Source organism: Crocodylus siamensis, chromosome 6 (assembly GCF_052110815.1).
Source record: "Crocodylus siamensis isolate JL-2025a chromosome 6, ASM5211081v1, whole genome shotgun sequence".
Classification (NCBI taxonomy): domain Eukaryota; kingdom Metazoa; phylum Chordata; order Crocodylia; family Crocodylidae; genus Crocodylus; species Crocodylus siamensis.
In genome coordinates this window covers 16,313,255-16,326,107 of record NC_143400.1, presented here as the reverse complement: position 1 = coordinate 16,326,107, position 12,853 = coordinate 16,313,255, and positions in this window count along the sequence as shown.

The following is a 12,853-nucleotide window of genomic DNA, read 5'->3' as shown; positions in this document are numbered from 1 at the left end:
CACAAAACCTGCCAAGTTACAAGGTGATAGGTGCAGGGGTTTGAGGGAAACTGCACCTCAAACTGCAGAGAAGAAAAACTCATAACATGGGTGACACTGTGTGTGTTAAGGCATAGGAGGGTGAAAGCTGAAGGGATGTGGCCCCTGATGCAGCCACAAAGCCTACCAGCTGTCAAGGAGATTGGTGCAGGGCTTCTGGGTTCTGGGGTCCTGCACCCCAGCTGCTGACAGACAAAACTCGTGACATGGGTGCTTCTCTGTATTGAATATTTCCTCTCCTTAGTCTGTGGTTTTGTAGGTGTTAATCCTTGCTTGTTAACTTGTTACATTAGCTAGCTACTATGTATTGAGCTGGTTCCTGAGTGAATCATGATTGACTGGTAACACAGGAGCTTAGCAGCCAGGCCTACAGTAGCTTCAACCTCCCGCCCCCCAGTGCCCCAAGACAGACACAGTTGCAAAATCACCCATGTCATGAGTTTTGCCTGTCAGCAGCTAGGGGTGCAGGGCCCCAGAACCCAGAAGCCCTGCACCAATCTCCTTGACAGTTGGCAGGCTTTGTGGCCTCTTCAGGGGCTACCATCCCTGCAGTTTTCACCCTGTTGTGGCATAACACATGATATGAGTTTTGCTTTCAAGAATTTGGGGTGCAGTTTCCCCCAAACCCCTGCTCCTATCTCCTTGAAACTTGGCAGTTGTGGCCTCAGCAAGAGCTACCATCCTTGCAGTTTTTACACCCCTGTGGCTTAACACACACATAACATGAGTTTTGCTTTCAGAATTTTGGGGTGCAGTTTCCCAGAAACTCCTGTACCTATCACCATGAAACACGGCACGTATTATGCTCTTAGTAGAGGCTACCATCCCTGCAAGATTCATCTTAATCAGCCAAAATACAACAAAGTTATAGCTATTTCATTGATTCCCCATTATACCCTATGGCCGAAACTCCAAATCTTTTCTGAATTGATTCGGAAGCTCCAAATTGATTCAGAAAGCCTAAAGCTTCCCATGATTCAATTCAGATTAATAGATTTGGCCTCTGAATCATCTGAATCATCTCCAAATCCGAATCATGATCCAAAGCTTTGCACCGCCCTACCATACAGCACCATGCCATAGATCACGCACAGCAGAGCAAGACATCATCCGCTGCATCTTGGCCAATCTTCAGCCATCTTGACACTGTCCTGCTGCTGGTTACCAGTTGGCTCAGACAAGAGAAGGAGGCAGATGCTGTGCAAATCTTCCTCACTTAAATTTAAATCCCACACAACTCACATCCAGCACAGGCTCTGTGGCAACAGGCCAGCGATGAAACAGCAGGTGTGGACACACTAGAAGCTGTAGCCACAAACCTGCACACAGGCAGCTGAGGGCTTTGGGTGGTTTTCTACTGGACAGAAGCAGCAGTAGAACTCAGCAGCCCCTGAGTGACTGAGCAGCCCTATTCAGGACCGCACTGCTCACCTCCTAGAATAAGTAAGGGGGTAGAAAAAGTGTCCCAAACATTGTCTGCTTCACCTCTCCCTGGCCAGCATACTGCAGCTGGCAGGGGTCCCACTACAGCAGTCAAAAGGAAAGAAGTCAGTCCCTCTCAAGCTAGGTCCATGGAACATACATACGTTGACCGATGGAAACACCAACAGACCTGAAAGGAGAACTGCCCTCACTGGGAGAGAACTGGGCAGATACAGTGTCCAGATCACTGCCTTCAGTGAGACTCACCGATGAAGAGCAGCTCACAAAAGGAAAAACTGATTACACGTTCTTCCGGAGTGGTCATGGAAGTGAAGCCAAATGGGAAGAAGGTGTCAGCTTTGCTATACAAAGCAGCCTCATCAAGAAGGTAACCTACCTGCCCAAGGGAGTGAATGATGGACTGATGGTGCTCAAGCTCCCTCTGCTTGGCAAAAATTGCACCACTATCATAAGTGTGTGCATCCCTACCACGACCAACTCCAGCAAAGTCAAGAACCAGTTCTATGATGACCTCCACTCCATGATCACTGCTGTACCAAAGTCTATCTCATCCTCCTTGGTGACTTCAATGCCAGGATGGCATCAACGAGAAGCATGGGATCAGAAGCTGCAGTAGTAATGGTCTTCTCCTGCTCAGACTATGTGCTGAACACAAGCTCCTGGTTACTAACATCATGTTCCATCTCCTCAACTGGAAGAAGACATCATGGATGCACCCTTGCTCCAAGCACTGGCATCTTATCGACTATTATGTCATTGTCCAAAGGAAGGACGGCTATGATGTCCATGTAATCAAAGCAATGTGTGGCGCTGAATGCTGGACTGATCAATTGACTCATCATCTCCCCATTAAAGATCATGATTCAAACTAGACAGTGTCTGCAAGGATGAAGTGGGCCAAAGTGCTTCAGCACTGCTGGGCTGATAAACAGCAGCACCAGGCTGTCTTCTGTGAACCATCTGAAAGATCAGCTTCACATTACACCGCTCTATTCCAGCTCCATCGAAGCCAACTGGAAGCAGCTTCATGAAGCTATACACTCTGCAGCTCGATTTGGAAGACCATTCAATGCAAGTTGTGAGGGATGCAGGACACATGGCTGAAGAAAAAAGCAGACGACATCCAGCATTATGCTGACCGAAACTATACGAAGAACTTCTTTAACACCCTAAAGGCTGTCTGTGGTCCTCAGGTCCTCAGATCCTCCCCTCTGCTGTCCGCCAATGTGACCACACTGCTAACTGACACGGCCCAGATCCTCCAGAGTTGGGCCGAACACTTCAGCACTGTCCTCAATCAGACCTCTTCCGTCAACCTGGACGCCATATGCAAGCTGCCTCAAATCACCATCAACACCTTGCTTAAAGCTCCACCTACAATCACGGAAGTTCAAAAGGCCATACAACAAATGCCTAGTGGCAAAGCTTCTGGACCCGATGCAATCCCAGTGGAGGTCTACAAATCAGGTGGCTGTTTCAGGGTTTTGGGACCCGTGGAGATTGCCTCTGCCCCTTTGAAATCCTGTGGGGGTGCATCACCATCACAGTGGGGTTCCAGCCCTTTATGTGCTAGTGGCACACACTTATAAAGCGCAACCATGCCAGTGCTGGTGTTTCTGCAGTGCTCACCTTATCCCCCAGTGCTGCTTTTCATTGTTGTCCCACTGTCTTGCACCAACTCAGCAGGTAAGGTCATTCTTTCTTCTCTTCCACACCGTCACAGATAGCCCAAGGTAACCCACTCTGACAACAGCCCAAGGAAAGGTCATGTCCCATCACACAAGGAAGCCTAGAGCTTCCCTAACAGACCCAACTGCCTGTACACAAATGCCTGGAGCTTGGGAAACAAGCAAGAGGAACTGACCCTTCCCTTATGCAATAAAGATTACAATCTCATAGGGATAACGGAGACCTGGTGGGACTCCACCTATGACTGGTCTGTGGGGAAAGAAGGCTATACCCTGTACAGGAGAGACCGTGTTGGGAAGAGGGGCGGGGGTGTAGCTCTCTACATCAAGGAGCAGTACACCTCCCTACAAACTGGACCAAAAAGGGTGCCTTGAGATTTAACCCTTGGCTTAAAATATGGGGAGAGCATGGGGAAGGAGAAATAACTGTAGGCATCTATTACGGACTCCCAACCAAGAAGAACTGGATCAAGAATTCAATAGGGAACTGACTGAGGCCGCACGCTCCCAATGCATGATTATCATGGGGGCCTTCAACTTCCCTGACATCCTCTGGGAAGAGCACATGGCCAAATCTGACTGGTTGCATAGCTTTCTCACCTGCATTGATGACCTCTACCTAACACAGGAGGTCTACGGGCCGACTAGGGGAGAGGCATTGCTGGATCTGGTTCTGGCTAAAGAGGATGATCTGGTGAGCAATCTGAGGATTGAGGGGACACTTGGTGACAGTGACCATGAACTGATCACCTTCTCCATTCAACGCAGGGTGGGCAGATCCCTCAGTAAAACAGAAATCCTCAACTTTGGGAAGGCTGACTTTCACAAACTCGGAAGACTGGTTGATCAGGCACTAATAGACCATAAGCCCTTGGAAAGAGGAGTCCACAAGAAATGGTTATTCCTTAAGAACTGAATCCTAGAAGCGCAAGGGAAGTCCATCCTGCCCCGCAGAAAATGCAGTCAGCAGGCATTAAAGCCCCCTTGGCTAAACAGGGAACTGTTGGACCTCCTGAAACTTAAAAGAGAAGCCTACACCAAATGGGAAATGGGAATCATGACTAAGGAGGACTAGTCAACACTTGCCCACACCTGTAGAAAGCAGTTCAGAATAGCCAAGGCAGAAACCAAACTCAGACTATCTGTCAGAATCAAGGACAACAAAAAGCCCTTCTTCAGATATGTGGGAAGTCAGAAAAAGAACAAAGGCAACATTGGACCTCTGCGAGTTAAAATGTGGCAGCTGACATGTGATGCCCAAGAAAGGGCCAATCTCCTAGACAAATACTTTGCATCAGTTTTCCACCCAAGGGATTCACACTGTCAGACAGAATGCAAAACTTTCAGGGAATGGGAGATGAGCCTATTATTGAAGTTGATCAGGTGAGGGAACACCTCGAAAGGCTAGACCTCCATATGTCCGCAGGCCCAGACGGAATGCACAGGGAGTCTTGAAGGAGCTGGCAGACATCATAGCACACCCTATGGCAAAGATAGTTGAGCACTCATGGCACTTGGGTGAGGTGCCAGAAGACTGGGAAAGAGCCAATGTGGTCCCAAACTTCAAAAAAGGAAAGAAGGAAAATCCATGGAACTACAGGCCAATCAGTCTGATGTCCATCCCTGGAAAGATCCTGGAGAAAATCATCAAGGGATCCATCAGCAACAAGCTAACGGAAACCAACCTTCTGAATGCCAGCCAACATGGCTTTTTGTCACTGAAAGGTCTTGCCTGACCAACCTCATCACCTTCTATGACCAGGTGATGCATTGCCAATAAGGGAGACAAAGTTGGTGTTATATACCTGGATTTCAAGAAAACCTTTGACGTGGTCTCCATGATGTTCTCATGGTTAAGCTGAGGAACTGCGCCCTCGACCCTCTCATGGGGAACTGGCTCTGGGGTTGGACCCAATGAGTACTAGTTGATGGGAGTGAATCAATGTGGCACAAGGTGACTAGTGGAGTCCCTCAGGGCTCAGTTCTTAGGTTGGTACTCTTCAACATCTTCATTAATGATCTGGATTCGGGAGTCAAATGCAGGCCAGTAAAGTTCACAGATGACACTAAAGTATGGGGGAAGGTGGCCACACTAGAAGACAGACTGGGGTTACAGGCCAACCTGGACATGCTCCCAAGGTGGGCAAACCAAAAACCTGATGGCTGGACTCAATCTCACAAGGTCCCTTCCAGACCCTAATGTCTATGAAATCTATGAGTCTACTTCTCATTTCTCTAAGACAACCTAGCATTTGAAAGCTTGTCTAACACTATCCCAATGTTACAGCTGGTCCAGTAGACAAGAACACCCTAAGAAATCCTTGCCAGCCTCTTGCATTATGTTTAATTAATATAAGCTTGTGTAAGAAGACATGACAAAAAGGGAAGTCTGGAGTGGTTTGGAGGCATCAAAATTAATGAACTAAAGCATTCACAGATGAATAAACAGTACTTCATGGGGCCTCCCCAGTGGTCAGAAGGAGTGAGTTCTGAAACCTACTGCTTATTTGCTTGAATCAAGCACCATGTTTTCTAAGAAATGGAAAAGTTGTACTCCATCCGTCTCCCCCCTCCTCCTCCTCCGCACTCTGAACTCCTCTCCCTTTGATTTCCTGAACTTTGAAGGGATGGGGAGGGGCTGTGACACCACAGGCATTTACCCCTTATTTGGGATACAGGCTCCAAATCATTTTAGCACCTTTGCCAGAAACATATAGCAAGCAACCTCCACACTCAGGTCCTGGCGAAGCTCCATCCAGCCAACTTCACGCTCCAATATCCTCCCTTTCCAAAGGTCTGTCCTTCCAGAATGGAGAACTGCTTCTGACCAAACTCTTTTCAGTTTCAACCAAATCAACCCATGATCTCTCTACCCAAACCGACTTTCTGTGTTACTGCTATATGATCTCATCCCCCACTAAGACCAAGTCCCAAGCAGCTTCGCCTCATGTTGGTTCAGTAACTGTTTAAAGAAGGAATCTGTCAACACTGACACCCGGGGATCCCTTGGTCCTACCGACATTAGCAGTATTTACTCCGACCTCACCATCTGGGAGGTCAAAGTCCCCCTTGATGACACAATTCCCGGCAGCTCTTTTGTGTTATGACATTACAGAGTCTCTGTCTGGATCCTACCTTAGCAGCTGCACCCAGCCTCTTCCCTGAACTGCCCCTGCCTGTCCGCGCTGTGTCCAGACAAGGTGGCTATTTCACCAGGTACTTACCCAACACAAGAGTGCCTAGATTCGCGCTGTCCTGGTTATGGAGCTATTGCCAGCCAACTGACTACAGCAAAGCTCACTTTCCTTTGCATATCTTCTGTCCTGGGGAAGAGGAAGGAAATGTTTTTTGATTTCACACTGGGATTTCCCCCCAACCACCCACCCCCACTACAGAAGCCAGAACTTTTGCCTTCACTCAGGGTGTTGAGATAGATAGGGAAAGCAGCGGCTTTGCTCAGCACTGGCTCACAGCCAGGGCAGGACAACCGCATCCTCAGCTGGGTGCACTAAAAGGGGCAGAAGGGCCAGGGTAGCTCTGATCCCCACTTAGAGCTGCCCACAGGCACCTGGGGGACCTCAGGTTAGCCCCATTCTGGGTCAGAGACAAACCAGGCTCCACAGAGCAGGCCTCAGCCCAGCTGGTGAAAAATGTCTCAGCTCCACTGTTATCATTGCATTTCTTTCCCCAGCTGAGGACCTGATGCAGGGTTCCCTGGTCTCTCTGCAGGTTCCAGCATTCAGCAGCCCACCCTGGACAAGATCTCACTTTTGCCCTCCCAACCACCCCAACACTCACCCTCCCACGCTGCCCAGCTCCCCTGCCCCTCGCTGCGCAGCTATAACAGCACTAGCTCTATCCAGCACCTTGTGGGCTGGATCCTGCCCTTATCCACCGGGGAGTCACACTGCTGTTAGCCCTGGGCATCGCACTGAGTAAAAGCTTGGATGGGAAACAAACAGGCAATGACACCAGTCAGTGTTTGTCCCTAATCTCCATGCCCCCAGCTGCAGTGCATGGATTGCTGGGTCTGTAACAATGATTTCCAGCTGGTCTTTAGGGCACCTGTACACATGACAACTTGCCCATGTACACATGACGAAAATCGGCATTTGGTTAGCATAATGGCATCACCATGTGCATGTGCACAAGGTTTGGTTGTCTCAAATTGTCCCACATCATGGCAAACTATACTAGCTCCCAAAGCATGTTAGTTTGATTGTGGCAAATTGTCCCATTGTGGACAAAAAGAGATCTGTCATGTGTACATCTCCTGTACATATCAACTCACCAAATTATGTGTCCTGAGCCCCTTTGCCTACCAGGTGCTGCTACATTTCACAGGTACTTGCAGGTAGTTTGCAGTGTGATTTGCAGGTATTCTGTGTAATGAATGTTTTAGCACACCAGGTATAGCTGCAGAGCCCAATATGGATCAATCTTCTGCTGACCTCTTTTTTTAGATCATTAATTAAATTTAATAAATATTTAAAAGAAACCTTTTTGTGTTAGTCATCTCTAGTTTTACTGTACCGAGCTAGGGTGTGTTGGAGACTTGAAGACTGGGGTGCTTGAACGATGCCAGGCATCCAGGAGCACAGTCACATTGAGTACAACCACATTACAAGCCCCACACTTTTTACAGAAGGTGCCCTCACCAGTAAAAATGTGTGGTTGCTCAGTTTCAGTGCCTGGACCCCAAATTCAGACTTTGGTAGCTACTCTGTGTCTTAGTTTCCACACTCCCCAATTTTTTAACTGGTCCCATTATCACTGCCACATCTAGGCACCAGACCCCCAGATTAAAATCCCATTCCCAGTTTTGGAGTGCTCCATGCAGGGGCCTAGGCTCAGAAATGACAAAGGCTCTGGAGCTACCAGATGTTGAACTTAAACATTAGAGGTCAGATAATGGATCTGTACAGGACGGTTTGCACAGGGCTGAACCTGCCTCAGGCAGGGGCTGGACTAGATGTGAGCTCTGCAGCTCCTGTCCAGCCCCACGGCTCTGGGATTCTATGATTCTCTGGAAACTGTGCCCGGTGGTGCCCAGAGCTGCCAATGCTATGCTGTTAGCAACCCAAACTATGTGGTTCCCTGCTCTTTCAAGGCTTCTTCTCCAGCTTCACAGAGTCTGGGCTGTAAAAGTGTCGCACATGTCTGGCTCCATGAGATCAGCACTGTGGGCTGCTGATGAATCTGACCTGCTGCTATGCAAATAGTGGGATTCCCTGGGGTGCAGAAGAGCTGCATCTGGAGGTGTGGGGGGAGCCCCAGGCTGTTCTACAGGCATCTGCCAGGCTCTGAGAGAAACTTGAAGAAAATGAACACCTCCACTTCCCCTTCTGTTCCTCTAACTGCATGGGGTGGGGCATGCAAAGTTTGAGTCTAAGAGTGAGCGACTGTCTCCAGACATCAGCCCAGTGGTGTAAGTCAGTTGTTCAGACACTCCAAGCCTTCCCCCTCCCTCACGCTCCCCAGCACAACCCCAGCTGTAATGTGGTGTTTCCCCAGCAGCAGGGACAGACCCTAGAGCAGGGTCTGATGGGGGCACCAGCTCAGCCAGGCCAGGGCATGAGTCAGCATGGCGTCTCCTCCCTCCATGGTGGCCATGAAGTCTCTTATCCTTCTGGACCAGCTCAGGGGGCATCAGAAAATCCTTTCAGGAGAGTTTCTGCTCTTCAAGTGCCCTGACTCCACCAGCTCCTGCCCCCAGAGCATGGAGCAGACACCTTCTGGCTTCACTCAACAAGGCCCCATGCTCCAGCCTGACAGCCCCCCCCAGCAGGCACCATGCCCCTCCGTATTCCCAGGAGATCTGAGCTGCTTGTGCCTGAGCTTCAGGCACCCGCATCTCTGCTGGGCCAAGGACAGAGCAGGGAAGAACAACAGGACATGGACTGGGCAGTGAACACCATCCAGCCCTTGGGCGCACCCCCAACCCCCAGCCTCCACTCTTATGTCACATGGGAGCTCCAGGCAGGTGCCCCCATGGTGAGAACAGGGAAACAAGCACATTTCCCAGGAGGGCAATCCTATTCCCCATCCTTTCTGCTTAGACAACAGGAGATCTGGATGCCCACTGGACACCTCAGGGCAGCGGACCACGACCTGCACAATAAGAGTGGAGCTCTACTTCCCAAACACAGATGAAATAACAGGTGTGACTAATAAGGGTAGGACCCAGACATCCCCAGCTGATGGGCTTCTTTGCCAAACCGGCACTGAGCCAAACAGTAACATGATGTTGGACTTGGATCTGGAACGCAGTGCGGACAGGCCACAGCAGCACAGGAGCCAGAGACACCAGGACCAGCGGGCAAGTTTGAGTGCAAGGGGAGCTCACCCAACCACGTCGTTTCTGTGCAGCTTGCTGTGGGGAAGCAGGTGAAGGCGGACGAGGGAACGTTCCCCAGGACACAGGACCGGAAAAAGGATCTTGCAGGAAATGAACAGGGTGGTTGAAGAATGTCACGGTGCCAAAACCCCTGCGCCTGCCAGTCCTTCCTCTGCCTGCTCCTGCACCGGGGTTGCCCAGGCACGACCCTGACTCCCAAGGCCTCTACCCAGGGTCTGGCCTGGCTTTGCAGTGAGCACAGCCTGCACATCCGTGCCAGAGACCCCAAGTAGGAGAGGGCTTCCAGTGTGAGAGTACTGTAAGATACACAACTGGTTGGATAACTGCACTCAGCGAGTAGTTCTAAATGCCTCAACATCTAGCTGGGAGAAGATATCCAGTGCAGTTTTGTTTAATATCTTCATTAAAGAGGTGGATGATGGCATTGAGTGCTTGCGTAGCAAATTCTGAGACAACACCAAGCTGGGTGGAGATGCGGACACTCTGGTGGGTAGGGCTAGACTCCAGAATGACCTGGATAGACTGGAGAAATGGTCCACAATCAACCGGATGAGAATCACCAAGGACAAGTACAAGGTCCTGCAATTGATACAGAATAACCACATGCACAAATATGGATGGGTGAATGAGTGGCTGGGCTGCAGTTCTGCAAAGAAGGACCTGGGGGTTAGGTGGAACAAAAGCTGAATATGAGCCAACAATGTGCTTTTGTTGCAAAACAAACAAACAAAAACAACAACCCCCCCCCAAAAAAATCATCAGATTAACAAGAGACCACAGAAATTCCCCAGCACCTGGCAGCCCCTCCACTCTAATCCCCTGCCCCAAACCGGGTCTTCCACCCCTCTAGGAGAAAAATACAAAAAGAGGGAGCCCTAGATGGGTGCCAGCACTATGAAGAAGGCTCTGGGAGTCTTGAAAGATCACAGACTCAATCCAAATCTGCCGCGTAATGCAGGTGTACAAAAGCAAATACAGTTTTGGGACGCATAAACAGAGGGTGCTGGTTGATGGAAGTCAATTGTCGTGCTGCGCTGTGACCAGTGGGGTCCCTCAAGGCTCTGTCCTTGGGCCTACACTATTCAACATCTTCATTAATGATGTCGACGTTGGTATCAGAAGCGGACTGGCCAAGTTTGCCAACAACACCAAACTCTGGTGTAAAGCATCCACACCAGAAAACAGGAGGGTGGTCCAGGCTGACCTGGACAGGCTCAGAAAATGGGCGGACGAGAACCTGATGGTGTTTAACACTGAAAAATGCAAGGTTCTCCACCTTGGGAGGAAAAACCTGCAGCATCCTTATAGGCTCGGCAGTGCTATGCTGGCTAGCACTACAGACGAAAGGGACTTGGGGGTCATGACTGACCACAAGATGAACATGAGTCTTCAATGTGATGCTGCAGATAGTAAAGTGAGGAAAATGCTGGCTTGCATCCATAGATGCTTCTCAGGCAAATCCCAGGATGTCATTCTCCTGTTGTACTTGGCCTTGGTGAGGCCGCAGCTGGAGTACTGAGTCCAGTTTTGGGCTCCACAATTCAAAAAGGATGTGGAGGAGCTTGAGAGGGTGCAAAGGAGAGCCACGTGCATGATCAGAGTTCAGGAAAACAGACCTTATGACAACAGGCTGAGAGCCAGGAAAAATGCAGGCTCAGGGGTGATCTGGTAGCTGCCTATAAGTTTATCAGGGATGCTCAGCAGGATCTGGGGGAACATCTGTTCACCAGAGCGCCCCAAGAGATGACACAGTCAAACAGTCTCAAACTCCTCCATGATGGTTTCAGGCTGGACATAAGGAAGAATTTCTTTACTGTCCGAGCCCCAAGGTCTGGAACAGCCTGCCATTGGAGGTGGTTCAATCACCTACATTGAACACCTTCAAGAGGCATCTGGATGTTTATCTTGCTGGGATCCTATGACCCCTGCTGACTTCCTGCCCCTGGGGCAGGGGGCTGGACTCGATGATCTTCTGAGGTCCCTTCCAGCCCTAATGTCTATGACACTATGAATCAGAAGCATTAGGTGCAAGACACAGGACGTGATGGCGCCTCTCTACTTGGCACTAGTTAGGCCTCATCTAGAGCAGTGTCTGCAATTCTGAGTTCCTTATTTTTAAAAGGACATGGATAAGTTAAAGAGGGTCCAGAGGTGGATGACAAAGATGACGATGGGCATGCAAAACAAATCACAGGAGGAGAGGCTGAAGGAGCTGGGCATGTTCAGCTTGTGGAAAAGGTGCTTAAGAGGGGACATGACAGCAGTCTTCAAATAGTTGAATGGCTGCCATAAAGAAGAGGTACCTTTTCTCTCTTGCTGCAGAGAGGAAGGCACAAATCAAAGGCTTAAAGTTACAGCAAAGTAGTTTTAGATAGTAGTTTGGATAGCCAGAAAAACTTCTGCACTGTTAGACAAGGGAGGCAGTGAAATAGACACCAGGGAATGGGTGGACTCTCCATCACTGGAGATGTTCAAGAAGGGGTTGGAGACGACTGGTCAGAGATGATCTAGGTGTAGCAATACCTGTGTTTTACTATGGGGATTTCCCAGGCTTCTGGGCTTTGCTGGTTGCCCCCTGCCCTGCTTTCTGCTACAGGTGTCAGGGATTTTTTAAGCCTTCTTCAGAGGCACTGGATGCTGGCTGCATCCCAGGCTGGAGATAGGGACTGGGCTGTGCCAATGTTCCTTCTGGGACTGAAACTCAGAGGTCCCTGTGTAGAGGGTCTTGCCCCTCTGCCCAGCATCAGACCAATGCAATATTTGGGTTCAGGAACAAATTTTCCCTGGGGGTCAAATTGGTTTGGACTGGGGTAAAGGAGGTGTTGCTTTCTTCTGTAGCGAGGGGGTGGCCCTTTTCCTGGATCTCTTGAGCGCATATTAACAACTTTTACAGCAGCAGGACATTGGCTGCTGCAGTCCCCCTGCTTCACCTGTGGGAGGGTCGGGTGTGACGTCTGGTTCTGTGTCAAGGTTAACTGTATAGTTTCGCTAAGAGTTTCCCCTGCAGGGACCAAACCAGGAAAGCCAAGGCTGCAACTGAACTCCAACTAGCTTCAGGCATTAAAGACAACAAAAAGTCCTTTTTCAGATATGTGGGGAGCTGGAGGAAAAGCAAGGGCAATGTTGGACCCCTGCTAAACCAGATGGGGCAACTGACAACTGACGCCCAGGAAAAAGCCAACCTATTAAATAGGTACTTTGCATCAGTCTTTCATCAGTCACACGGGATGCCCATGCCTGCTATGGGACAGGGAAATCTGGATGAGGGGGATCCCCTACCCTCCATCAATGCTGACCTCGTGAAGGAACACCTTGAGAAGCTGGA